At 41.5% G+C, this 24349-nt stretch overlaps 1 long non-coding RNA gene across 1 annotated transcript in view; it reads left to right on the forward strand.

Moving 5' to 3' along the window:
* Nucleotides 1-691: 691 nt before the first annotated feature.
* The window catches only part of LOC311269166, an 84069-nt gene continuing 60411 nt past the window's right edge, over nucleotides 692-24349 (forward strand). The window contains exon 1 of the long non-coding RNA XR_014624050.1: nucleotides 692-1214. This is a non-coding gene — a long non-coding RNA (uncharacterized lncRNA). The remainder of the gene's footprint in view (nucleotides 1215-24349) is intronic.

Genomic DNA, 24349 nt, shown 5'->3' on the forward strand with positions numbered 1-24349 from the left:
GAGTTATTGCGTCAGACTCAGGTGAACGTGGAATGAGCCGGAACACCTTTAGTTTTCCATTAAGGGGGAAGCTGCGAGGGAGGGGAAGCTGCCTGGAATCAACGGTCTGTGTCAGGGGAAAAACCGCAGAGCGGGATGGAGAGGACGAGACGGAGGGAGAGTAAAAGGATGGCGATGTTATTGGTTAACTGCTGGGACTGTGATTAAATCCTCTTCCTTGGGATCAGTCTCTCTTTGTCAGTTTCTCGTTCGTTCTCAGCAGTTTGCTCGAACAGTTTGTTCCTCACTCGGGGTCAGTCTCTCCACGCACACATCACACATCTCCCGTCTCGTTCCGTGTGTCTTATCTGGAGACGAGTTCACAAAATCAGTCAAAGACATCCTCACTCACAGCTCCTATAATACAGCAGCATGGTCGGTGGCCTTAAGCTCCAAGCCGTGACGCAGTGTTGAAGTCAAGACCACCTGAACCCACGAGAGCCCCTGAAAGCCTCAACAGCAACATTTCAAGGCGGTCTCAAATATTGTCAGAAAAATAAAAAAAATGTCCAGTATTCAGAATTCAAAACATTTATTCACAAATATGTTGTATTTGTTGCCAAGCGGAGCAGCCGGTCCTGTGCACGTATGCAAATTAGCCATGTGCGCCAAACAGAAGAAAGACGTAACGTTGAGAAGTCATACTAAACATGGCTAGCAAGCTAAAGCTAAACCAGAGTGTATCACTCACACACTCTGGGTTCACATCCAAAAAGGCGGCACTCAGAGATGAAGAGGCACCGAAACACGATGCCGGTGCAGCTAGCACAGTGGGCCCACTCGGTACCAGAACAGAGGACCCTCTCCCACCCAGTGACTCCCCAGGAGAACAACGTGAAGTTGAGGCCGAGTGCTCCGAAGACGCAGCAGGTGCTGAGGTAACGTTAGCTGCTACTGCTGCTAGCACAGGTGACCTGCGGCTGGTTGGACAACGAAGCAGGTGGGCGAATGGAAAGACCGCAACCCTTGGCTTTACATTAAGGCAGGACAATTTGGGTGTTTAGTGTGTAGAAAAGCAAAAACGTTGCTACTCTCAGAAAAGGGACCGGGTTTACACCTCGCGGAAGAAGTTTTTAGCTGGATTAAAGCAGGACATCGCCTCTCTTCTTCCTGGAAACAAGGACAGCAACCACATGAAGTCGAGCCAAGGCATCTTTGGTCAATTCTAACTTAAGGTAAGAGGCTATTTATTCATCTTTGCAGTGACTGAATTGTGATGATAGAACTGATTGTTGTGCATAAGATGAGTTTGTGCGACTGTGCGTGTGTCCTTTCCGGCTTTGGCATACTGCATGGTCATGTAGGCCGAGTGGTTGGTTGTGGTCAGAGAGAGCACCCGCCGTGGTGATGTTTGGCATGTTGTAGGCTGTCTGTCTGTCTGTCTGTCAGCATCCGCCGTGGTGCTTTTTTCAATTTGAGAGATGACCTGTTTGCACGGTTAGGCGAATGTGCTTTGTGTATGTGTTCAATGATGCATCTGTCTGATGTATTTGCTGTAGATGGATGGTTAAATAATGTCACATGATCGGTCATACTGCAGGCTCTCATTTGCAAGTGCACTGATTGCGTGCCAGTCTCTGATAGGCCTACCTGGCATTCATTCAGTTGATTGCTCTTGTAAGTGCGCCAGATTGGTGCCAATTATTGTTGTGTCTGCATTGTAATGCACAACTTTGCCTCTCCTTGTTATAAAACAACATGCATCTAAACAACTTTAGCCAATGTAACCTCCTATGTCAGTGTTGCTTTATGAATACTATCGGATTATCAAAAATTGTGTGTGCCTGTGTGTGTTGTCATGTGGGCTATAGACTGATTGTCTTGGCTTGCATCCGTGAAATATTGTAATGTTAGGCCTACTGCATATTGAGAAAATGTAGATCGGTATTGCGCAACAATCGGGAGATGGGGACCCCCCCCCCCCAAATATTGACAGGTATTTCGCAACACTGACCGAGACCAAGTCCTTACCAGGACCAGAGTGTATCAAGAGCCCAAGACTTGAGGTTTGAGACCAAGTCACTCCTTTTCCATGTTTTTCCATCAACCTGACACAAGATTCTTGCATTTTTTGTGCATGATTCAGGATTTCTGGATGACTCTTGTCTTCCCATAGAAACCAAGTAGAGTATGTAGCAAACAATGATTGAATACGGTGATATCCCTGCAGCTGTGGGCTTGATGGGTCTTAAAATCTAGAGTGGTCTTTGTCTGAGACCAAGACGAGATGAGTAAAATGTGGTCGATTCCAAGACGGGACCCTCAAAAAGGCTGATCTCGAGTACTACAACACTAGGATGATGGTCTACCTACCCCACAAGCGTCAGGTTTGCATGTGCAGCGTCCGCGGTCAAGTTAGCAATAATACATAATATGCAACGTCCAGTTACAGCTGTACTTGAGGCTGCATCTGTCTCGACGTACATTTAACCTTTCTCTCTGCCTTCACTTCTTCTCCCTCTCTTTCTCCGTCTGTCTTCATTTTCATTGGCTTTGCAGTTACATCTCTGTCATGTTATCTCCTGAGGATCACATCAAAGCTTTATCGCAGCACCTCCACCAAATTCTGCCCAAACCCTACGCCACTGCGCCTGTGTGTGTTAGTGTGTGTGTGTGTGCACGTCAAACGAAATTAAGCTAAATCCTGGAGCACAGATAAACGGTTATGTCTATACTGAGTTAAGGACGGGCCCTATATAAAGACCGCCCGTGATTTCAAAAAACGACTTTTCAAACTGAGAAAATCAATATTAGTGATGATCATCATTAAAGTCTCCTCAACCAAAAGCACAGAAGTGTGTTTAGATTCAATATTCTGTCAAATCATGTAGAAAGAGAAAATTATTCATAATGCCATGCGGAATAAATGATTTAGAAATCTCCCTCAAATGTGTCAGTTTTGAAATAAATGGAAAAGCGAGAGAGCGGAGGCGCATCCTTCACAGACTTCAGAGAAGTCTCTTGCATGGGAGTTTCACTTAGCAGTGTGCTCTGACTCTGTCTGATGCCTCTCTCTTTTCCCCCTGCTTCACACTTTCTTCACAGCTTGTCATTTGTCCCCCAATACCACCTTGCTCTCCAACCGAAAGGCGCATAATTACAATAATTCCAATCACTTTTGCTTTCACACCCTTTCTGCTTGCACAGGCAAAAAAAGCCTTGTGACTTGTATGAATGCCGGAGAGATATATACATGCGTAAGAATCACATTATGTGTGCATGTTGGCCACACACCACGCTTGGCAACATGTTGACACGTTGAGAGTTCGTGCTCCGCCGGCTCACGAGCGGAGGCTAAAAATAAGATGCTAATTGGAGGACTGTTTGTTTGTTGAGACTAACATGGTAGCATCAGTCAGCTTAGCGCAAGGACTAATTATGTTCTATGTTACTGTCTGAAAAATGGAAGAGAAGGAAAACACAAAGGAATTGAAGAACAGCAAGACAACAATGACCTGAGGGTGTAGGAGATGAATTTATGGGATATGTATGCATGTATGGAACAGTGTTTTCAGCATCTAGTTCATCCTGGTTTATGCTTGTTTGGCTCACGTGGACACTAGATTGCATTTTTGACCACAGTAGGACACAATAGACTCTTTGGGAAAGGCTAGTGCTTGGCAACCACAGGGGGTAATCTGGGGGAATGTGATAATTCACATAATTTTTACAGTATTGTTTCATGTAGGCCTACAGTATCGGAGTTTTGTGCCAGAATCAGATCCGAGCAACTTCTTTTCCCCACACAGTTTTACTTGACTGCAAAGCCACCAGACCACAGTCACACTGGTGATGGAACAAATTCTGGGCTCTTGCCGTTGGAATGAATGCCAGATGGATTTATAACAACAGCACCTGTGATTTGATCTCCAGGTTGGCAGTTGTACAAAGTACCTGAGCAAGTGTTTAAAATGAATGCTTCATTATTTGTTCTTTTCACCTGGTCTGTGATCAGAATTCTGCAGGGGAGGACACTTGTCCAAAATGTTAGAGTTGATGATCGCAGTGAAAAGAGATCAAATTAAATTAGTACTACTATTCCCACTTGGAAAATAACAGGTGACATTTAGACATGAGAAACATTGACTCTTCCATTCTGTGGAGCATTTTAGGGTTTTCCAGCGCATTATTTTGGTACAACTTTACAGTTTTGTTTCAATCTCACTGTTCTTGTACACCTTGTTTCACACTACATTACCAAGCTGTTCTCTGAAAAATCTCAGAAATAACACTGTACGCTACCTTCCCAGCACGAAATAACAATCCTATAAAGTTAGCAAATAGCAACAAACATACTGCGATGTAACATTAAAGGTTAAATATATGAGATTTTTTAACATTTATATTCAACACGCTCTCAATCTCAACTCTCAAATTAACAGTTCACATACTTTGGTATACGTTTTTCATTGTTATTAACATTGTTAAACGGTTGCAGTTGGGCTAGGTTTAGGCACAAAAATGACTTGTTAGGTTTAGGAAAAGATCATATTATGAGTTAAAAAAAACTATGTTCAGTCTCATAACTAATAACGGAAGTTGCATAAGTTATGTTAATCACATCATGTAATATAAGTGATGTAAGTATGTCGCTCATGTAATATAAGGGATGTCATTTACGTACGTTAACTTACTTAACATGACTTTAAAACAAATCACTCTTTAGTTTTGGTCACAAACGGGTCATGAACCCCGCTCTTTGGAAGAAAAGTGGTTTGGCCAAGTGACGGGCCACACAGCCACATACACTCAGCCCACATGAAGCAATGGATTAAGGTCCACAGGGGATCCAAATGTGAACACGGGTGCCCATGACATGGGTTCAGCTATTGTACCACTGCAGCTGGCCCAGAAAACAAGCTGTTGTTATGGACCCTACGTGGCCCTCACTGGGCCAAACCATCTTTGTTATGCAGGAGTTCTCTTCAAAATGTTTAAGAATTGAAACCAATCAGAAGTCAGTCAGCCAAGAAAAAAAATAGATCACTGATCCCTTTTGGCCCTAAACAGCCTGATTAGAGCAAAGCTGCTTGACAGGACCTCCTCTTGATCAAGGCTGTATTGAATATAAATGAGCAGGCACTCATATAAATGCACGTATATTCACACTATTCTGCCCACACATGCAAACAAACATCGACACATACATGAGTCCATCGCACCATCATTGTTAAAAAGCGGCACACTCCACACTGGAGCTTTAATCGTGCCAGTGAGAAGTTGCCAGGTAAGACACCCTTTACACTGAGCCACGGTGATAACAAGATCCGTTGTAAAAGTGACAACAACATCAGAGAATACCGCCGCCTTCCAACGCCACTGCTTCCACCTGCAAATGAGGGAATGAGAGAATTAAAAGAGATTAAGGAATGACAAGCGTTCTCTAAAAAGGGAATGAGTCGCTCGTGGCCTTTTGCAGAGTGACTCCGAGCTGTACTGCGAAACCATTCTGTCACCTCCTGATAAGGACTGAGAGAAGCAGAGGGACGGAGACAAAGAGGGAAGGAAGGAAGAGAAACAAGGTAATGAAAAGAGAGGAGGTAGGTGTGAGAAAGACTGAAGGGGGGAGGGAGGGAGGACGGGAGGGGATTGATGCCAAGTGTGTTTTTTTTTTCTTTTTCAGGCAGGTAAAATATACTTGGAAGAGAATCCAACTGCTGAAACTGTCAACCACTGAAATGGACTTCAGACTAGTGTTTGATTAAGCTTCCTCCCCTTGATCCACACAACTTGGTATAATCTCCGATGCCCTCCCGCTTCACCTCCGCACACACACACCACACACCGAAAGCCTCCTAGCGCATTAGACAACACACACACATTTCTCCCCCGGTATGGAAAAAAAAGTTGCCTAACCTTTCAGCATCTTTTCTCAGCTTATTAATATGCCTCATTGCTAAAAGGCAAGAAGGGAAAATGTCTCATTTAAATTTGGAGCGGCGATGAGATGGATGTGCGGTTCCATTAAAGGTACCCCTCGCTTCATGATATACACACTCACACTTCGCACGCACACACCTTGGCAGCGTTACACACAGCATTGCATGACTCAGTGATTAAAGGAATGGCTGTGAATCTCAATCTGAGCACGTTTTTACCAAGCCTGACATTTCAACTCCTTGCTACTCTCTAATCTTGTGTCTATCACACAGTGCTAAGTGGCTAGTGGAAAAGCTTATGTTTCTTTTTTAGCCAACTACAGTACCTTTTGAGCTTTTTTTTTTTTTCTTTTTTATTTATTTGAGTTTTCTTCTAACTTCACTGTGCTTTGAGCTCCTCTTACCTCATTTCACCTTTTGTATTACACTGCTATTTCCTGCTCTGCTCTAGTCTAACTGCAGTGTTTCTCTCATCTAACTTGTACATTTCTGGACATCTTAATATTTGATATTCCCCTACTTTATTATTTAAACCAAGATTTGACCTGCTTTCAGGTACTGAACCATATAGCTAGAAGATATTATCAGGGCTAACAGTAGCACTAACTAACTTGCACTGCTTCTCTTTCAGTTTTAAAATGGCTTTCTCCTTTCTCCCCCTCTCTAGTGTCACCCACCGTAGAAGCAAGCACCCCTGTATGTCCCTGCAAGCACTAGCTGGCTTGTACGTTTCTTTCTTCCGCCCTCCTTTTTTTAAGGTAGTGAAGCACCATAGATGTATAGTATATAGTGCATGTACACTCCACTTTGCTCACTGCTATTTATTGGAGAAATGCAGCAACGTTGCCGCCATATTGGCACAAGGAAGCCGCAGTTTTGTACTGATTTTAAGGTGGTTTGGTGTCTTACAAATGCCATACATGTATTCATGATACATGATAGGCTACTTTGTAAAATTAAAACTAAAGATTTTCTATACCAAAAGACTTCACTAAATTATAAAATGACTTTAGAAATAAACACAAAATACGAATTCAGATATGTCACAGAATAAACAATCAAGTGAAACCCTAAAATATCCCGAAGTAACTTTGAGACCTAATTAATGAAAAAGACATAATTACAACAAACCTTTAAGTGAAGCTATTAAGTAAATGTCTGGCAGGCTTCACAATTCTGTTCTTAATTACATTTTAGTAAAATATTATTTTGCTCCTTTACAGTTTCAGTCCACACATAATGTAATAACGTAAAAAACAGTGTTTCCGCAGGGTTGTGTTGTACATTCTGATAAATAATGACATTATTGTACGACGGAAAATAGATAACAGCAGAGAACTGTTGTGCTTCACCCTTACCTGATCAAGAAGTTTATAGATGGCTTAATTAGCTGATAGCTATAATCAGATGTGACTGAGCTACAGGGGTGCTGAAAAATCAGAAAACTATATAAAATGGGTTCAAACCTGAATACTTTGCCTCAAGGTCTAGCCTCAACCCACCTTTATAGTTTTCCTTCTTAAAACAGCTTGTTCCTCCCCTCTTTCCTCTTGTCTTTCCCCACTTTCCATGTTCATGAAGTGTATCTTTGTGTGTTCCATCTCAGTATATCACACTGCACATGCAGGATGTGCAGTGTGATATATTGAGTTGGTGTTACACCCGCTAGCCTCCATAAATGGGCCACTGACTCTACCAGGTGAACAATCAGGGTGGCTCCCTGCTTTTCAAATCAAAGTTTAACTTGCTTTCAGGTAGTGCAGCACTGCAATACAGAAAATGATACCAAAACATTTTGACTGTCTCTGTTATTGACTGTCAGTTACAAAAAGATATGACTGTATCACAGGACCTGGTTTTGCAGCTATATAGCCTTAAAGTCGAGCATATTTCAGACGAGAACAATGTACAGTAGGCGCTGATACTCTGTATTCCTCATTCTTAAAGAATTCAGCTTACATGTATTTCTGCTGGCCTATTTCTTCCAGAACCCATTGACCAACCAATTAGTTTTTCTTGTCATTCTCTTGTTATACTAATGTGAGATAACAACACATTTTAAAGAGCACAGCCTGTGTCAAGACTCTCACGCTAATGTTCTGAGAGGTTCCCCGGAAAAATAGCTTTCTTTTCAGTGGCTGTGGGCAATCGACAGGTTCACAGCTTTAGTATCCAGGACAAAAAGCCACTTTTGCACATACTATACTTCACAGATTCACTAATGACCTCAGATCTGTTGAGTGCACTGCATTAGTGCTGCTTGACCTAAAAGCTGCATTCAAGCTACTGACCATGACATCCATATGACACTCTAATACACTGGTCTGCCATTTGTGGAACACCTTTTAGATTGGTGTTTAGTGTTTTATTTGGCGCCCATTGTGCCTCAGGTTATTATGCTTTATCAGACTGACTAGTTACAAATGGTGTGCCACAAGGTTTAGTCCTGAAGCCACTTTTGTTCTATGTTTGTCCATGCTTGTTGACCATTGTTTACCGTCCCTGTCTCTATATTTTTGATTTGAATAAATAAGTTTGATAATCACATTGAAAAAAATGTGTTATTCTATTACCCACATAGGAAGGTTTCAATAACTGCTAAATTATAGAAAATAATAACAGTGATTTGTGCATTTATTATGTCCTGAATAGGCAAGGTAGCTCTGCTGTCATGGTGAGGAAGTGCCATTATATAGGGCAACTCTGCAATGGCTGCTTGTCTATTTTTTTCTACTTGTTTGGCTTAATATTATATGACCTCACAAATACTACTACATCTGGCACAAACAGAATCTATGTGTCAATGCTCTTGACCCAAAAGCAGCCAGTGCAAAGCCTGAGATCCCTTTGCAGACCCCTATTGACTTTTCCCCAGTCCACACGGAGGACTTACTGTAACCAGGCTTTTTTGCTGTGAAGACCAGCTGAGTCTGGGTTGCCCTGCCCGAGGAGATAAAGCTGCCAGACAGTTATAGTGTGCTTATACTCTATTTTATCTATTTTTGTCTTGTTTAAGGCCGTTCTCTGTAAAGCTTTTGCAATGTCTTTACAAAAGTGATACAGCCAACATTATATATGCCTTAAGTGTTATCCTTTCTATTACTTCTTTTATTTGTTTATTCTGTAGGTAATTTATATTAATCTAAATTTGTTTTATCTGACAATGGTATCTTCATCGCTTTTTAAACAATAGCTCTGCAGCGAACACCTGCTCTTCTTGAGCAACGTTGTGAAAAATTATAGACTCCCAAAGGTGGCCAAGATTAATCTGACGGGTCAAAAAATGATAAGGGTATAATTATAAGAGCAAACAAAAAAAAAAAAACAACCCCTCAAAATGGTTAATTCTTTCCTATTTTTTCGCCAAAGAACTGTGTATTGTTGTTTTAATTATGGGGAAAATAGAGACAGCATTCTATTATTTCATTTAATTGTGTTGAGTTTAGCACCAGTCGTTCATTTCCTGGGGAATTAACTTCATTGTTCATTGAATATTTTCAATTATAGGTTCTGCTGCACACAAATTTCACATTTTTGCATATCAAGACCTACTGTGCCAGTAATTAACTCAAATTAATTGAATGAAAATTTACCAACTAGATCTCCACATTAAATGTTGGCAATGCGTGTTCCTGCAAACCACAGATATGATAAAAAACATTTCTTTAAGTAAAACATCTCTACATTTCTTTGGGTTCAATTTTCAGTTTCATACGCTATACTTATGCTCTGGTTAGGTTTAGGCACAAAATACACTTGGTTAGGAGAAGATCATGTTTTGGCTTAAAACGTCTGTTTTGATCAACACAAACACAGCTGGAAATATCCAGTGGTGTCACACTTACAAATGTTGAAATTGCAGCGTTCTCATCTAGCTGTAACTCCACCACCTCCACCCTCCACCCAATGTAATGCAGTTTTAATGTGATATGACACATATTCTACAAACGTCAATATGGTACATATGACACAAACAAATGTTTACACATCAGTGGTTTAAAGAAATGTTAAATGCAGACACTTCAAATTCTGGTGACTGGGCTGAAATTTACCCCCGAACTCTTTCTCTTTGTTCCTGTAATTAGAACTTAAACACATAGCTCTTGTCAGAAAAGACTGCTTTGAAATCATTTGGACATTTTGAGACTAATTACAGATTTTTTGTAACCGACGTTTCTTGTGAAATTCACATTCATTGTTCTTTGGTTCCACCACTGCAGGCTTCAATAAAATTCCTTCAAGTGTATCCATCTGAGCACGGAAAATGGGTAAAGCAATAAAAAACATCATTAATAAATGGTAAATTTGTAGTTAATTAAATTTTACATAATAGTTACTCAGTGGCAACTGACGTTTATAATGCTTTAAATGTTAAATGGAAATTAAATACTGTGTAGTTTGTCTACAAATATTTTTGTTGCAACTGATGTTCACAGGCCTTCATTAAGAGCATTTCATGTGAAAAAACTATCAACTAAAGTTTAATTAACTAAGGCTGGCTATTATGGTTATCGTAGTAAGTGTTACCTGACAATGCACTGCTGGCAGCCCATACCCACACACAGGTCATAACTGCTGATGAGGGGTTATGGGTAGACATGGTTTCATGCTGGAGCCATAAACACTTGAACATTGTTTGTTGAACATCTCAACAAATGGACCATTATCAGCTTCAGAGTTCAGGTTGTATTCACTGTATGGAATGTGATGAGCTACACTTGTGCCCACTCCCATGATGCACGTAAGCTCATTCACACACATGCACTCACACGGAAACACACACACGCGGATACGCACAGACTTGAAGCTGTCAGGTTTAACACACCAGTCTGAATACCAGCTGTCATCAGTTTTCTTGTCTCGCTGTCCCAGTCTCGTTTACGCTGTCCCCCACACCCTGTCACTCTTGTATTCTTTTCATACACCCCCACCCGTATTCCTTGTATCTGCTGCTTTTTCTCACCTCTCCGAGTGTATGGCAGGATCTGACATTGTTTTAGTGCGTTTGTGGGTTTGTTGACATCGCCGACATCGTCGTTGTGTAAATGTCACACCCACACAGCTCCATCAACAAGGTCTGCCCTGTAGTCAGCAAAAAAAGTTTTCAACTACCACAGCGCCGACTGAGGATTCAATAAACGGTGACAATTTACTATTGTATTCATGACAAAACATTGAACTCTGAATTACTGCGCTCAACCCCTTGTCCAAGAAACTGTCTTCAGCGGTAAAGAAGCAGAATAAACCCCATTAAGATGAAGTGTAGGGAGGTATTCTCAGAACTGCTTAACATTTTGAACTTGGAGATTATACAGACCATAATGTACTTGCAATAAGGTATGAAATAGGAAGGAAATCCAGCAGTACAATAGAACAAAAGTATATCCTTGGTCCTCTTCAGATAAAACTCACCCTTATTTTTTATAGAGCACAAAGTCTGGACAAGCACATAGCATATCATTCATACCATCCACTGCTTCAGGCAAAGAGTAGTAATAGTTTATTTGGCCTTCTCAGCCAGGAGCTGGATCCCATGAACATCTTCATTAACTGCTCTGGAGACATTCATTTGTGGCTTGCAACAAAACTTTCACAGAATGGATAATCCCTGTTTGAAAATCACACAGGTAAAAATCACAAGACTCAATATTTCATCACCATGTAAAATATATTAAGGCTGTTCCAAACCTAAACTACATTTCTGCCCTTTATGTTGACAGTGCTTTAAATCCCCTCAATAAATATACATCTCTTAATTTGATGCAAAGAATCTGGCAAGTGTTTCGGTGGAGGGCAGTATCTCTGCTTCCTGTTTTATTCAATTATTTCTTGTTTGTAACTGATCCAAAAATCCTGATTTATTCAGCGGTGTGGTTTATCACAAGATCAAGGAACACATCATATCAAACCAAATTTATAATAATTGCCCTGGCTCCCAATCAACTCTAGGATCAGCTAATTATTTTAGCTTTATGCGCTATAAAGTGATGTAAAAAGGCCGCATTATGCCAACCAAATAAGAGTGTAAACTCTAAGATGTTCCAATAACACTTAAAATCAGAAAGTGAGGGAGGTGTGAGTGAAGCCCAGTATGTTCATGCCCACAATTTCTGAGAAGACGTCTAATCAAGCAGCGTGAGTGCAAACACCAGTGTGGGTGGACTGTTGGTATGTGAGAGCGTTAAGGGTTCAGTATGCTTCGAGGGAACTAGATCGTACAAAGTGTCATCCAAAGATGTCTAAAGGCAAAAGTGTTTATACCTGTTTCGTCGAGAATACACTCAAAGGTGAAGGGTGAAAACCTGTAACAGAGAGTGAATCATTCAAATGGGGATAACAGCAGACAATTTTACAGTCACTCCTAAAATACATTAGTTACACTCAGTTTTGGACATGAAATGTGACAGAAGTAGTTTTATGGAGAGTGGAGACGGACCCACTTTTCTTGCTTGATGGATATATGTTATCTGTTGATTATTAAGATCATCTCAAAACATTACATGTTGTTTAAACTTCTTAAAGAGGTCAAAGTCAAACAGAATGACCATTTTAGAACATACAGTATAAAAGCTGTTCATCTAGAGCAGGGCTGTCCAAAGCAGAGCCCGTGGGCCAAAGTTGGCCTGCCATAAGGTTGAAATCGGCTCACCAGATGAAGTTAGCATGCTAACCAGCAAGCTCTGACCTGTCCTGGTCCAAAGCTCCCATGCAAACGGTGTAAGCACTACATGCCTATGGTAGCCACAGTTAGCAGCATTTAGTGCTAACTCTGGTGAAATGCTGCCCCCTATTTGTTGTAATTTGAATTCCACAGGCGGCACATTCTTACATACTGTATCTTTGAAGAGGTCATATTATGCTTTTAGGGGTTTTTGCCTTTTCTTTATTGTGTTATGTAGCATTTTTGTGCATGTGAAAGGTCTGCAAAGTGAAAAAGTCGACGCCAAAGTCCACAGAAAACACTGATCCTGAAATATATACACTCAGTCAGCAGACACACAGTTGCTACTGCTGTAGCAGCGTTATTTTAGATCACACTACCTTGCTTGACATGACCTGCCTGACGCCTAGCAAAAACTGAGCGTTCAAGACACATTGTGAAAAGGGGTGCTGCAGCAATGCACCATATGAGAAAAGTAATGTGTTTTTCTGTAAACCTATTCTACTAGGACCCCCAAATAAAAGTATGAACCTGAAAATTAGCATAATATGACCTCTTTAAATAATTATGATATAAATCTGTTTATGCTGTTTTTTCTTTTTTACATTTTTATTTTCTAAGAAAAAAATGCCCTTCCAATAGGTATTTTTGGCTCTTCAAAGGAGAGAGTTTGGGATGTACAAAACTACAGAATGCATAGTCTATACATAAAACTTATATTCAAAAGGTCTGCTGCTGACGGTGCAACTTCCATTCTGAAAATGTTTTTAAACCATTACAGGGTGTCTTGGTTCACAACACGGTCAAACCACACTACAATGGAAGGGTGTATCTAACAGGTCTGACAGCAGCAAAGGCAGAATGGTAAGTCTGAATGTCTCAAAGACATTGTTTACTTTCATGGCTGGATTATTTATTCAGAACGGAGCAGTCGGTAAACATGAGGTATGGAGGGAGGGAGGAAAAGTTGAAGCTTTGTGGGTAAAATGTGTGTTTACTGTATAGTACACTGTATGCATATGTAACCCACGGAGGGAGATGTGGTGAAGGTGAAACAGGTGTGAAACCTTTTACCAGAGAGGGCAATGAAACACTTGTTTTGGCTTCAGTGTTGCTGTTGGTGAGAGTCATTGAGGCTTGTCTGCGTTAACCCTTCTTTTGTGTGGTTACCTCATAGTCTCAAAACAAGCCAATTAAGTGGGCTAGGTACTATCTATCAGGGGTGTTTATTTATTAAGGCACAAAAAAACAATATGTTTGTGGATCTGCAGTCTACCTACAAACAGTCAACAACATAATAACCACTCCACCCCATGAGTACTAAGAGCACCTTCAGTGAGGAGCCCCACATTCTCGACTGAAGAGATTTAAACATCTTTTATCCCCACTTCAATAAAAATTTTAAATGGTGGCAGATGAAATAAGGATGAAATTGATTGATGGTATTGCTTTATTTTTACTTATTTATAGTTGCTTGACCATTTTCCCAGTTCTAGCGCCTTTATTTATTTATTTAACATCAATGCTTACTGTAGGTATACTGCACAGTGCAGTTGTTTTTTCTTTTTGACCGTATGTTTTTATTGGGCTCTAATGATTGCCTTGCTACTGTATCTTCTCCCATCTGTATTTTTTATGGATGCGTGGAAGAACAAAATTTCGGTGGGGTACACCCTCGATAAGTTGCCAGGTCATCACAGGGCCGACATAATGGGACAAACAACCATTCATGCTCACATTAGTAACCGATTAACCTAACTTTAGCATATCTTTGGATTGTGGGAGGTAGCCCGGAGAGAACCTGTGTCTGTGTGGGTTCTTTCCCAATATGCAAACTCCACACACCTTCTTGCTGTGGAGCAACAGCGCTAACTGCTGTGCCCCGTGATGCCCATCTTATCTTAACTAAATAATTAATAATTGCAACGATTGATCCATCATATGTTATTTATCAGTGTTAAAGATCAGACTAGGGTGCCCCCTTATCTGAAGGGCCACAACCACGATGAAGTCATGAAAAAGTAATGCTTAAAGGAGACCTAATATGCTGTTTCGTTTTTTTCCTTTCGTTCAGTGTATTATATAGATTCATATGCATGTATAAGCTCTTGACAGTTAAAAAGGCCAAAGTACAAACAGAAGCTCCTCTCTCCCACAGAAAACGCTGCACCTGAAACACCTGCTTTACCTTTAATTCCGTGACTTTGTGACATCACACCACATCACCATGTTGCATAATTAAATGCCTAGCTGCTTACACCTAAGAATTTATTTAGCACAGCTGCTCTGTTGTTGTTCGCAGTGCTGGCTCAGGCATGTGCAAACTGTCCAATCAGAGCAGCCTGGATATTCAAGGGGGTGGGGATCTTAAAGAGACAGGAGCTAAAACAGAGTCAGAGGAGGAATACAGTGCCGCAGAACTGGACAGTACAAGAATTAAGCATGTACACATTTTCTAGTAGTAACCCAAAATAAACCTATGAACCTGAAAATGAGCAAAATATGTGTCCTTTAAAGTGTAACTCCACTGATTTTACCCATTAAAATGTGTGTTTACAGGTCTTGTGGAGTACCACTGCATATGTAAAAAGAAAAAAAGGTAGTGTAAAGCCTTTTGTGGCTGCAGAACCAGAGATATCTCCTTTTTATCCCCTACTTCTTCGTTCTTCGACGCCTACGATGCCCTCATGGCTTCATGCATGAATCTCCTCATAATTCATGGACCTTCACCGTAAAGTGTTATCACATCTCGTCTCACTAAATGCACAAATTCATGCTTGATTAAGCTCAAAAACATTGTCCATTATACCTAAGTGGAAATAAACTGTTTGAGAATTCATATGTAACCATAATCACATCATGTGAATTTAATTCAACCCAATTCTCAACCCACCATTAAAATTTTGTCTTCAAGATGAGTTAATGTTGTACTTTTTATGCACTCACACTGCATGCTGAAAGAGGCTCAAGCACCCCTTAGAGTCACAAACCTCGGAAGGACAAGTGGCTGAAATGAATGAGTTGGATTGAATGGGCCTGTATTCTCTCTTTCACTGTTTATATATTTATACAAGCTCACATATATGGGCGCTATAAATTTTACTTGACTTGCTGATGCGCAAAACACTTTAATTTGCTCACATACGCTTGCCCGTGCTCCCCACACTCACTGCGGTACGGTGTGCTCACTTGTTTATTTTTCTCTGCCAGTTTTTCTGTCAATCACACGCTTACTCTCTGCCCAAAACAGATTCACTAATTGATCATACATTCACTCAGTATGTCGGTCGGTGAATCAGCCTCCACCTTGCCTCTCCTCCTCCATCTGCCCCCCTCTCAGCTTCTCTTGTTTTTCCTTCTCGCGAGGACAACATGAGAGTTGTTGAACAGCCGCTTTAACGCTGCTGAGTTTAGTCTACGCTGACGGACAGGCAAGAGTGGAAATGGTAGTAAAACAACTGCCTGGTTATTAATTACACACAGAGGGAGATGGATGCTCTGAAGGTGAAGATGTGTGTATGTGTGTCATTTTTGTATTTGTGAGCAACAATATTGCATGTGCTGAGTGACGGTGCATTAGTGGGAGGTTTTTAAAGTGAGTCTTAATTTGGGTCAGAACGCTCCGGGCAATTAAGGTGTGTACACAGTAGAAAAAGGGCAGATGAAATAGTACGAACACCACACATACACACTCAGACACACACGCATCTGTGTTTAAACACATACACACACCCTGAGGAGAACACCAGGGACACAAAACCTTTCACATCTCAGCGTGAGTGTGTCTCTGTTTATGTATCGATGAACACACCAGGCCACACACAAACACACACCATGGTGCTCGTCTCACAGCTCACAAGTAAACACACATTCTCATGTACTCACACAACCATGACTGTGAGTGTAATCACACCGTTATTCAACCGTAGTAACTATCCTAGGTGACTGTGAGCCCCACCCCTTTAGCTTCAGTACACGTTTAGACAGGTTTACAATAATAGCAATGACTGATTTATCATTTTTTTGATAGAATTAAGTGTTTAAATCCAAACAGTGGTAGACCCAAGAAGGCTTCTCCTTTCTTCTCAAGCTGTTAGCCCTGTGAGTTGACCAACATTGTCGCCTGCTTACTTTTTAACATTTCCAGGAGTCAGGCGTTTTTATACAAAGACCCCTTTAATTTGCACTCTATGGCTATATACATGATGTTGTGTCAAGACATGGAAATATAGGCTCCATACGACGAACAACAATGCTGCTCCTTAGTTCTAGAATTGTGGTTAACAAAATTGGGAACAGTTTGTAAATTCTTGATTTCACTTTGAAATGTTAATGCTGCCTTTGGCAAACGTACACAGCCTCGGGTAACAATGGCAGGGAAAAGTAGGCTACACAATTGCCCAAATCCAATCCGACTTATTCCTAGCTCCCATGATACCTTGCGTGAATCATGGGTGCACGTTCAGTCACTTAACCAGAACCAGCGTTTTCCATGGTAACAGGACGCTAATCCTCATTCTGAGAGTGTTTGGTATCATTCGTTCATGAACGTCTAGGTTAGCGACTTTGTAGAGTGGATACTACTAACACAAATATTATTGCTTAGCCCACTTAGCTAATGCTTCCATCGCCTTGAAAGTGCTAGTGCTAATACTTCAGCATTTTATTTTATTTACCTCAGTATTTTATTTTATTTTTTAACTACTTAAGCATTTAATTGTATATAGTACTTTATTGTTTCTATATTTGCCCTTGTATTTTGATTGTATTTGTACTTGAATGTACCCGCTGCTATTTTCCCCTTGGGGATTAATAAAGTTATCTATCTATCTACAGTATCTAATAATAGATAGCAGCTTGTTAGCCAAACATGCTAAGGTTTGCAGCTTAGAGCAGACAAACACACTGTTTAATCCATTTCTTACACTTCTGCTCTTGTGTTTTTAGTTTTACCAAGACTAAAAAAAAAAGACGGCCTCCGAACTCTTTAGATGCAAATCGTCTGTGCCATAGTTACAAACTATGATTGGACATCACTGTTTGGTTGAGCTGTTTGGCCTAGCTAATAGTCAATTGTGCAGCAGATGCAAACAATACTTACATAAACAAACTGAACAGGCAGGTGAGTGGGTGAGAGAGTGAGTGAGCCAGCCAGTAAATGAATGAGACTGAGAGTAAACAGGTAAATGAGTGAGTGAGCGAGCAGCCGACTAATCAAGTGAGTGACTAAGCAGGTAAGTGACTATGCATCTGACTGATTAAGCCACAGAGCACTTAAGCCTAGAAAGCAGCCGGGGCGTTTTATATGTTAATGTGTGCGAGAGGAAAGTTAGGAAAGAATGTGGTGTGAAAAGAAATGAGAGGGCATGCAGCGGCGACAAAAGGTGGAAGCTGGGCGGGGGAGGAATGAAGGAGGGATGGAGGGAGTGGGGGAGTGGATAAATGTGGGGGAGCAGAAGAAGAAGGGAGAATCATTGGAGTGTGTAGGAGGGATGGAGAGAAGGAGTCAGGGTGGCTGTGGAAGCTGGTGGTAATCAGAGGGCAGTGATGGGTGGTCAAGCTGTGCGTATGTGGGAGTGTGTGTCTGTGTGTGTCTGTGTGTGTGTGTGTGTGTGTGTGTGTGTGTGTGTGAGAGTGTGAGAGAGAGAGCCCCACTGTGGTCAGGGCTCTGTGACAGACCGACAGTGAGTTCCTCTGCCCCCAGAGTGTGTCAGTCTGACTGTGCACAGCTGTGTGTGTAAGTTGTATTTTATGGTGGCTGAATGGATTTCCAGACACTTTTTCTTCTCTCCTGCTGATTTGCCCGGTGCCTCTACCGAGTTCCTGCACCTACCAGTGAGCAGAGGTATAAAGTTTGCATCAAACCTGAACTCACCTTTTTTTTTATAGAATATTTTACTTTTACAAATCCCGACAACCAATAAACACACCTGCTAAAACACTTCTCATTCCCCCCTTCACATACTGAAAACATGGATTATCCACTTTATAAAGCTACACAACTTTGTATTGACAATCATAATTCATAATCACTTGCCATTCATTCATACAACCCGATCTGTGTCATCTGCATTGCTATCTTCAAAAATGATAAACTTCTATGATAACTTATACCACCTTTGTTTATTTGCACTGAGTAAAACAACGGCCATGGACTGCCACCCCAGTGTGTGATTTTGGATAGCGAGCCAGCGTTGGCGGCGCTTTCTAAACAATGGCGTAACATGGCAGTAACAATCATTTACACTGCCTGTTATGTGGTGGTTGATTTTGTCCTCTGCTCGGAGGGTAACGAGCTCGAGGGAGCTCGTTGTCTCCCCAGTGTGCACACGTTTTCAGACGCTGTTCTTTTTCTTTGAGTTAGCTGCTAACTGCTGCTAGCTGCCTTTTGAATCTTCAGCTTGCAGGGTTGTCAAAATGTTGCACCCCCGTCCTGTCTTGCCGCTGTGCCAGCTTGGCAATGATGTGGGTGTTGGCAATGAAAGACGATCCCAAAAGTCTAGTTTGAGTAACAGATTCATGTGGTTAAAGGCATGTCAAACACCAAAACACTGCATAACAGTTTGTAGTTCTCCAAGACAGGATTTTAAAGCTCCAAAAAGGTATCATGGTGGCAACTATCTTATCTTTCATTATGAAGTTTGCAAGGTAAACAATACAACAATACAACAACATACACCTGTTTGTTTATTTGAGTGATCTAGCAGAAATGTGTTTGCATGTATTTAACTGGCCAAGTAATCAAATCAAAATTTCAACTACTACTCTACTACATATTTTTGTCGAAGCCCCCTTCAGCGACACCCTCCCTGTGCTGATGGACTTGCTCAATTCAAATGAACGAGGGGGCTACTTTTTTTAATGCTTGTCGGACTGAATGCGGCCTGTGCTAGAATTCTCTGGAAATACCCGGATCGAGTTTCTGGTATTCAAGCCAAACCCTGATTTCCACTATTTGTGGTTGGGGATTGACCTTTTCTTTATTTCTTCCTTTCTTTCTTTCTTTCTTTCTTTCTTTCTGGACAGATTAACTCAATTTTCTCTGAAAGAAACCTGAATAAATGCTGTTGCAATGAACACAATAGATGAGAACTCAAGACTCGATTGGCATTACAGTGCAACAAAGCAACTGCACACTGTATACTCTAAGAGAAGAGCATGCACATGACTGTTATGTAGATAATTGATGTAGGCAGACAATTGATGAAATGTCTGTGTAAACTCGGGATATGTGGTGAAAGCCTTTGTTATGTTCTTTGACACGTGAGGAGGTTCAAATTGTTTAGCAACAAAGACTAGAAGTCCTTGGGGTGACTAATTTACTTGCTGTGCTGGCTGGAGCCTGGATTCTGTTGTTGAGACCAGATAAGTAAGAAGAGTCGTACACGCCCCTCTCTGTGACCTTGTTTTGGTGAAGCACAACCAACACTGACATCATTTAGACAACAGAGGCTAACCAAAGCGTTTTTATATTCATCACAATACAGGCTGACCTATAATTTCATAATTCTTAAAAGCATTTAAACTGGAAGACATTAATACTGACTTTTTATGTATTTTTTCTGTCTTGTTTTACTCTCGCCATATTACCCTTGAAAATTATATGTGATCAATCTCACCACAGGGTTTCTCAACATAAGGGAACTTTTGCCTTCCTCTCTTTTGATTCTTGTAGATAACACCATATCTGAGTATCTGTTCCGGCTCTCTGAACTGTTTACTGCGTATTCCTGGGTGATAAAATGTGTGGGTCCCTGGAATTCATCTGCGTTTGTCTATGCACGCATACTTGGATGTGTGTGGGAGGGAGTGTGTGTGTGCATGTGTGTGTGTGTTCATGTATTTACTCTAGCTGCTCTCAGTTAAGTGTTTGTTCAAATCCCTTGATGGAGGCTTTGCAGTGATTAGCCATACATTTAAATATTCAAATCAAGCATTTTGCATGTTTTAGATTATGTTGTGTAGCAATATGCTGAATATGTGCTGTATATTTTCTTACCTTTGAGACTCAGTACAATAAGAAAGGTCCGGTAACAGACACTTAAAAGTTGATTTAAAGTGGGAGGGGGGTCAGGAACTATAAAAGGCATGGATGACTGCAATCAACATGTTCTGGGGATTGTTGTTATACTGTTTCTACACTGGCTTAAATTATATAAAAATAAAATAAAGAAAAAAAAATATTTAAAAAAGTTGATTAAAGGTGCAACATGTAAGAAATTTAGTCGAAAACATTCAAAAATGAACTGAAATTATCAACAGAATGTGAAGAAATGACTGTTTTGACACAATGGTGTCTATGTAATGTGTTAAACGGATATCTACTGAAATTAGCATGCTAACCAGCTAGCCCCGACCCGTCCTGGTCCCAAGCTCCTCTGCTAGCAGTGTAAAAACAAACACTTCCCTGGTGCACCGAGCTCCCAGTCTGGACTACTAGCTGCACAGCTAACTCCGCTAACTAGCTAATGGTATGTACAGTTAGCAGCAGTTAGCAGTTTTCCCGGTGATATGCTGCCACCTTCTTTGTTTTAAGTATGCATTCAACAGGACTCGAATTCCTTCATATTGCACCTTTGAGATGAAAGCATAGATTGATTCAGTCCGTCTGGGTTTTGATGTTAAAGTGCTGGCGAGAAGCTCAGATATCCTTGAACTAGCGAGCTGAAATCAATAAGGTAGAAAACAATAAATGGTTATCAGTACTGTGAATGTATGTATGATTTATGTGTTGCATTCATATATTCATTCCTGCTCTCTCATTACAAGCTGCTCGTTTCTATGAGCATACGCAACTGGAGAATGGTAACCCACAGTTCTCTCTGTCTCTGTGCTTTTTCTTGTGGCTCTCTGTCTGCTCGCTGTCTTCTGACTGGCTAAGCTTTGAGATCACCTTTCTGTGATCATTGTACTTACTACTGTGTGTGGGCGAGTGAGGGAGGGATGGAGACAAAGAGAGCGATAGCATATTTTCTTGTCTGCGTCTCTCCCTTCTTCCACTCTGCCACCGCGCTGCTTTGATTTCTCCCCTTCTTTCCTCCCTTCTTCCACTTCTCTTCTTCACTTAAACCCTCGGCAGACACGGAGATACACACACAAACACAAACAGCTTCACAGTAACGCGTACTGTGTGCGCACACAAACGGGGGTCCCAGTAGGATGGGGACACTGAGACACAAACCAGTAGAGCCCAGTGTGAGCCAAGTCATGGATCACTGGTAATCCCTACAGTGGATCAGTGCCCCTGTGTGTGCTTGTGTCGACCAGCGTGTGTGTTCGCTTGTGTGTGGCTCGCTGAACTTTCCCTCACGACTGCGAACACACACAGACACCTCCACTTCTCCTACACTTACGCACATAATAAGTATGAGTATCATCCACCTCCCTTGTTGACATTTGCTATTAGTTTAAATACCAACATAAACATCTCTATTCCTTTTTATAGACACTTCCCAACACACAAACACGCGCGCACACACAAGCCATCACTCTGCTACTTTACATTCAAATCTTACCTTGGCTGGGCTTGTGATTAAATTCCTTGTCTCCGAGGAGAGCAGATGCTATTGTTTCCTCCCTTTGGCTGCCATGAACGGAATGAGACTTGAGATCCCCATTCTGGCTCAACCGCCTCGCAGTTGCACTGCATCTATGAGGCCCGACATGTAGTGGAATGAAACTACAGGATAATATATGGTTGCCATTACCCCGAGGCCTGCCAGCTTAACCTCTCTCATAGATCTCCCAGCAGAATCTCCTCTATGTAGTATTCAGAGTTAAAGCTTGTTCTCTCTGAGTTGACTTTTGTGGGTGCGGGCGCGTGACCGGCTCTCCGCTCTCATATTCCAGCCTTATTCACATATGTATGAGCATGTGGAAGTTATCTGTCCTGAGTTATGAGTAAAACAATTATTTTCCTCCCCCACTGTCCTGTAGGTGTAGTGCTAACGCTGGCCAACAGGTGGCACTGCAACTCTTTGTCTTATCTGCGTCGGGAGCTGTCCGTGGTGCTGAATGTAAATCTCCCTGATCTGCTGTTGCAAAGGGAGAAGATGGGAGAAGAGAGGCAGAGAAAACGGAGGGGATTGAGAGAGAATGTACACAAGAAGAAAAGGTTGAGAGGAGAAGAAGAAAAGGAGAGAAGGATTTAAAGGGGGGAGAGGGGGGGACATTAATGGTAAAGATGAAAAGGAAAACATGATGGGAGTGGGAGGCAGTGAGAAAGAGAGGAGACAGGGTTTTTTTTAAATAAAAGGGTGATCACAATGCAAAGACAGTGAAGGAGAAAAATGCACAAATGAAGGCGGGAATATAAAGAAATTGCAGAGGTAGGGACACCGTCTGAATGGGAAGGAGCAATAAATCAGACGGAGCACAACACAGAGAGGAAAATAGGAGGAAGAGATGTAAAGTGAAAAAGGGAGGGATTATGCCATGCTCAATAAACAGGAGGCAGGTTAAACAGGAAACAAGTTTACCCTGTAGGCATTCAGCTGGGTTTTTATCAGCTGAGTGAGGCGAATGTGGTGGACACTGAGGGAGGATGACCAAATGGTTGGAAAGACATGGAGAGAAGGAAAAAAAAAAAAAAAGGTGATGAAAAAACTTAAAAGTGCTGATTATGATGATGACATGAATGAGAAAATACTGCAAGGTGGGGAAAATGGACCAAAAAAAAAATCAAAGAAATCTGCCTGAATGCTGGCAACATACAGTATGTGCCTTCATGTTTGCGTGTGTTTGAGTCGATATCCTCACTTTCCTAGTGTGCATCTCTGTGTTTGTCACAGTGACAACAGTGTTTATGCGAGCTTGAGAGGGAGGGGCAGAGGAACAGACGTAGACAGATGGGGCTAAGAGGGGTGGAAGACATTAAGTGTGTCGCGTCCGTCTGTGTGGGAGTGTGCGCGCTGATCATCCGCGCCTGTGTGTGCGAGCGTGCGCGCGTGTACTGATGATCTCTGATGCGGCGGCTGCGGCGGTACAGTATGCATGACACAGATAGCAGGATTTATGCTCTCCACAAGACTACAGATGGTGACAGGGGAAGCCTCTGCCTCCCTCCGTACCCCCTGTATGACTCTCTTTCTGTCTGCTCCCACCCAATCTCCCGTTCACCAACCCTCTCCTCCGGCCCTTCTGTGTATATTTGCTCTGCTTTGTCATCCTTTGACAATGATCCAGTAATGGGATTGTCAAAGTCAAAAGTCGCTATCATCTGTGGCCTCTCTGTCTCTATAGACCATTCAGCAGTAGGAAAATGGTTTACTTACCGTGGTTTACCCTTTGCAGAGCAGTGATCTACGAGGATCTGTCAAAGGAACAATATATTTTCCATATGTGCATATAATTCTGTTTTTTCAACTTGTGCAGTAAATGAATTTTTTTGGGAACAAATAAAGTCTGTCGCTGTCGAGTACATTTTAATTCAAACAGCGTGCACCAAGAAATTGATAAAAAGTGAAAAGACTAAATAGCTGATACTGAACCTGCAATTACTGATTTTTTTTTTGACTACTGTTGGGCAATGGAAAATACAATAATGACATATAGTAGCCTTCTTAAAGGGAAAGTTCAACCCCAAATCAAAAGTACATATTTTTCCTCTTACCTGTTGTGACATTTGTCTATCCAGATTGTTTTGGTGTGAGTAGCTGGAGCTCCGGAGATATCAGCCATAGAGAGCTCTGCCATCTCTTAGAAATAATAGCCCCAGATGACACTTGGCTCCTGCCAAAAAAAATACATTTGAAAAACTCAACAGCAGTGT

The sequence above is a fragment of the Pagrus pagrus genome (assembly GCF_965226575.1).
Source record: "Pagrus pagrus genome assembly, chromosome: 2".
NCBI classification, from domain to species: Eukaryota; Metazoa; Chordata; class Actinopteri; order Spariformes; family Sparidae; genus Pagrus; species Pagrus pagrus.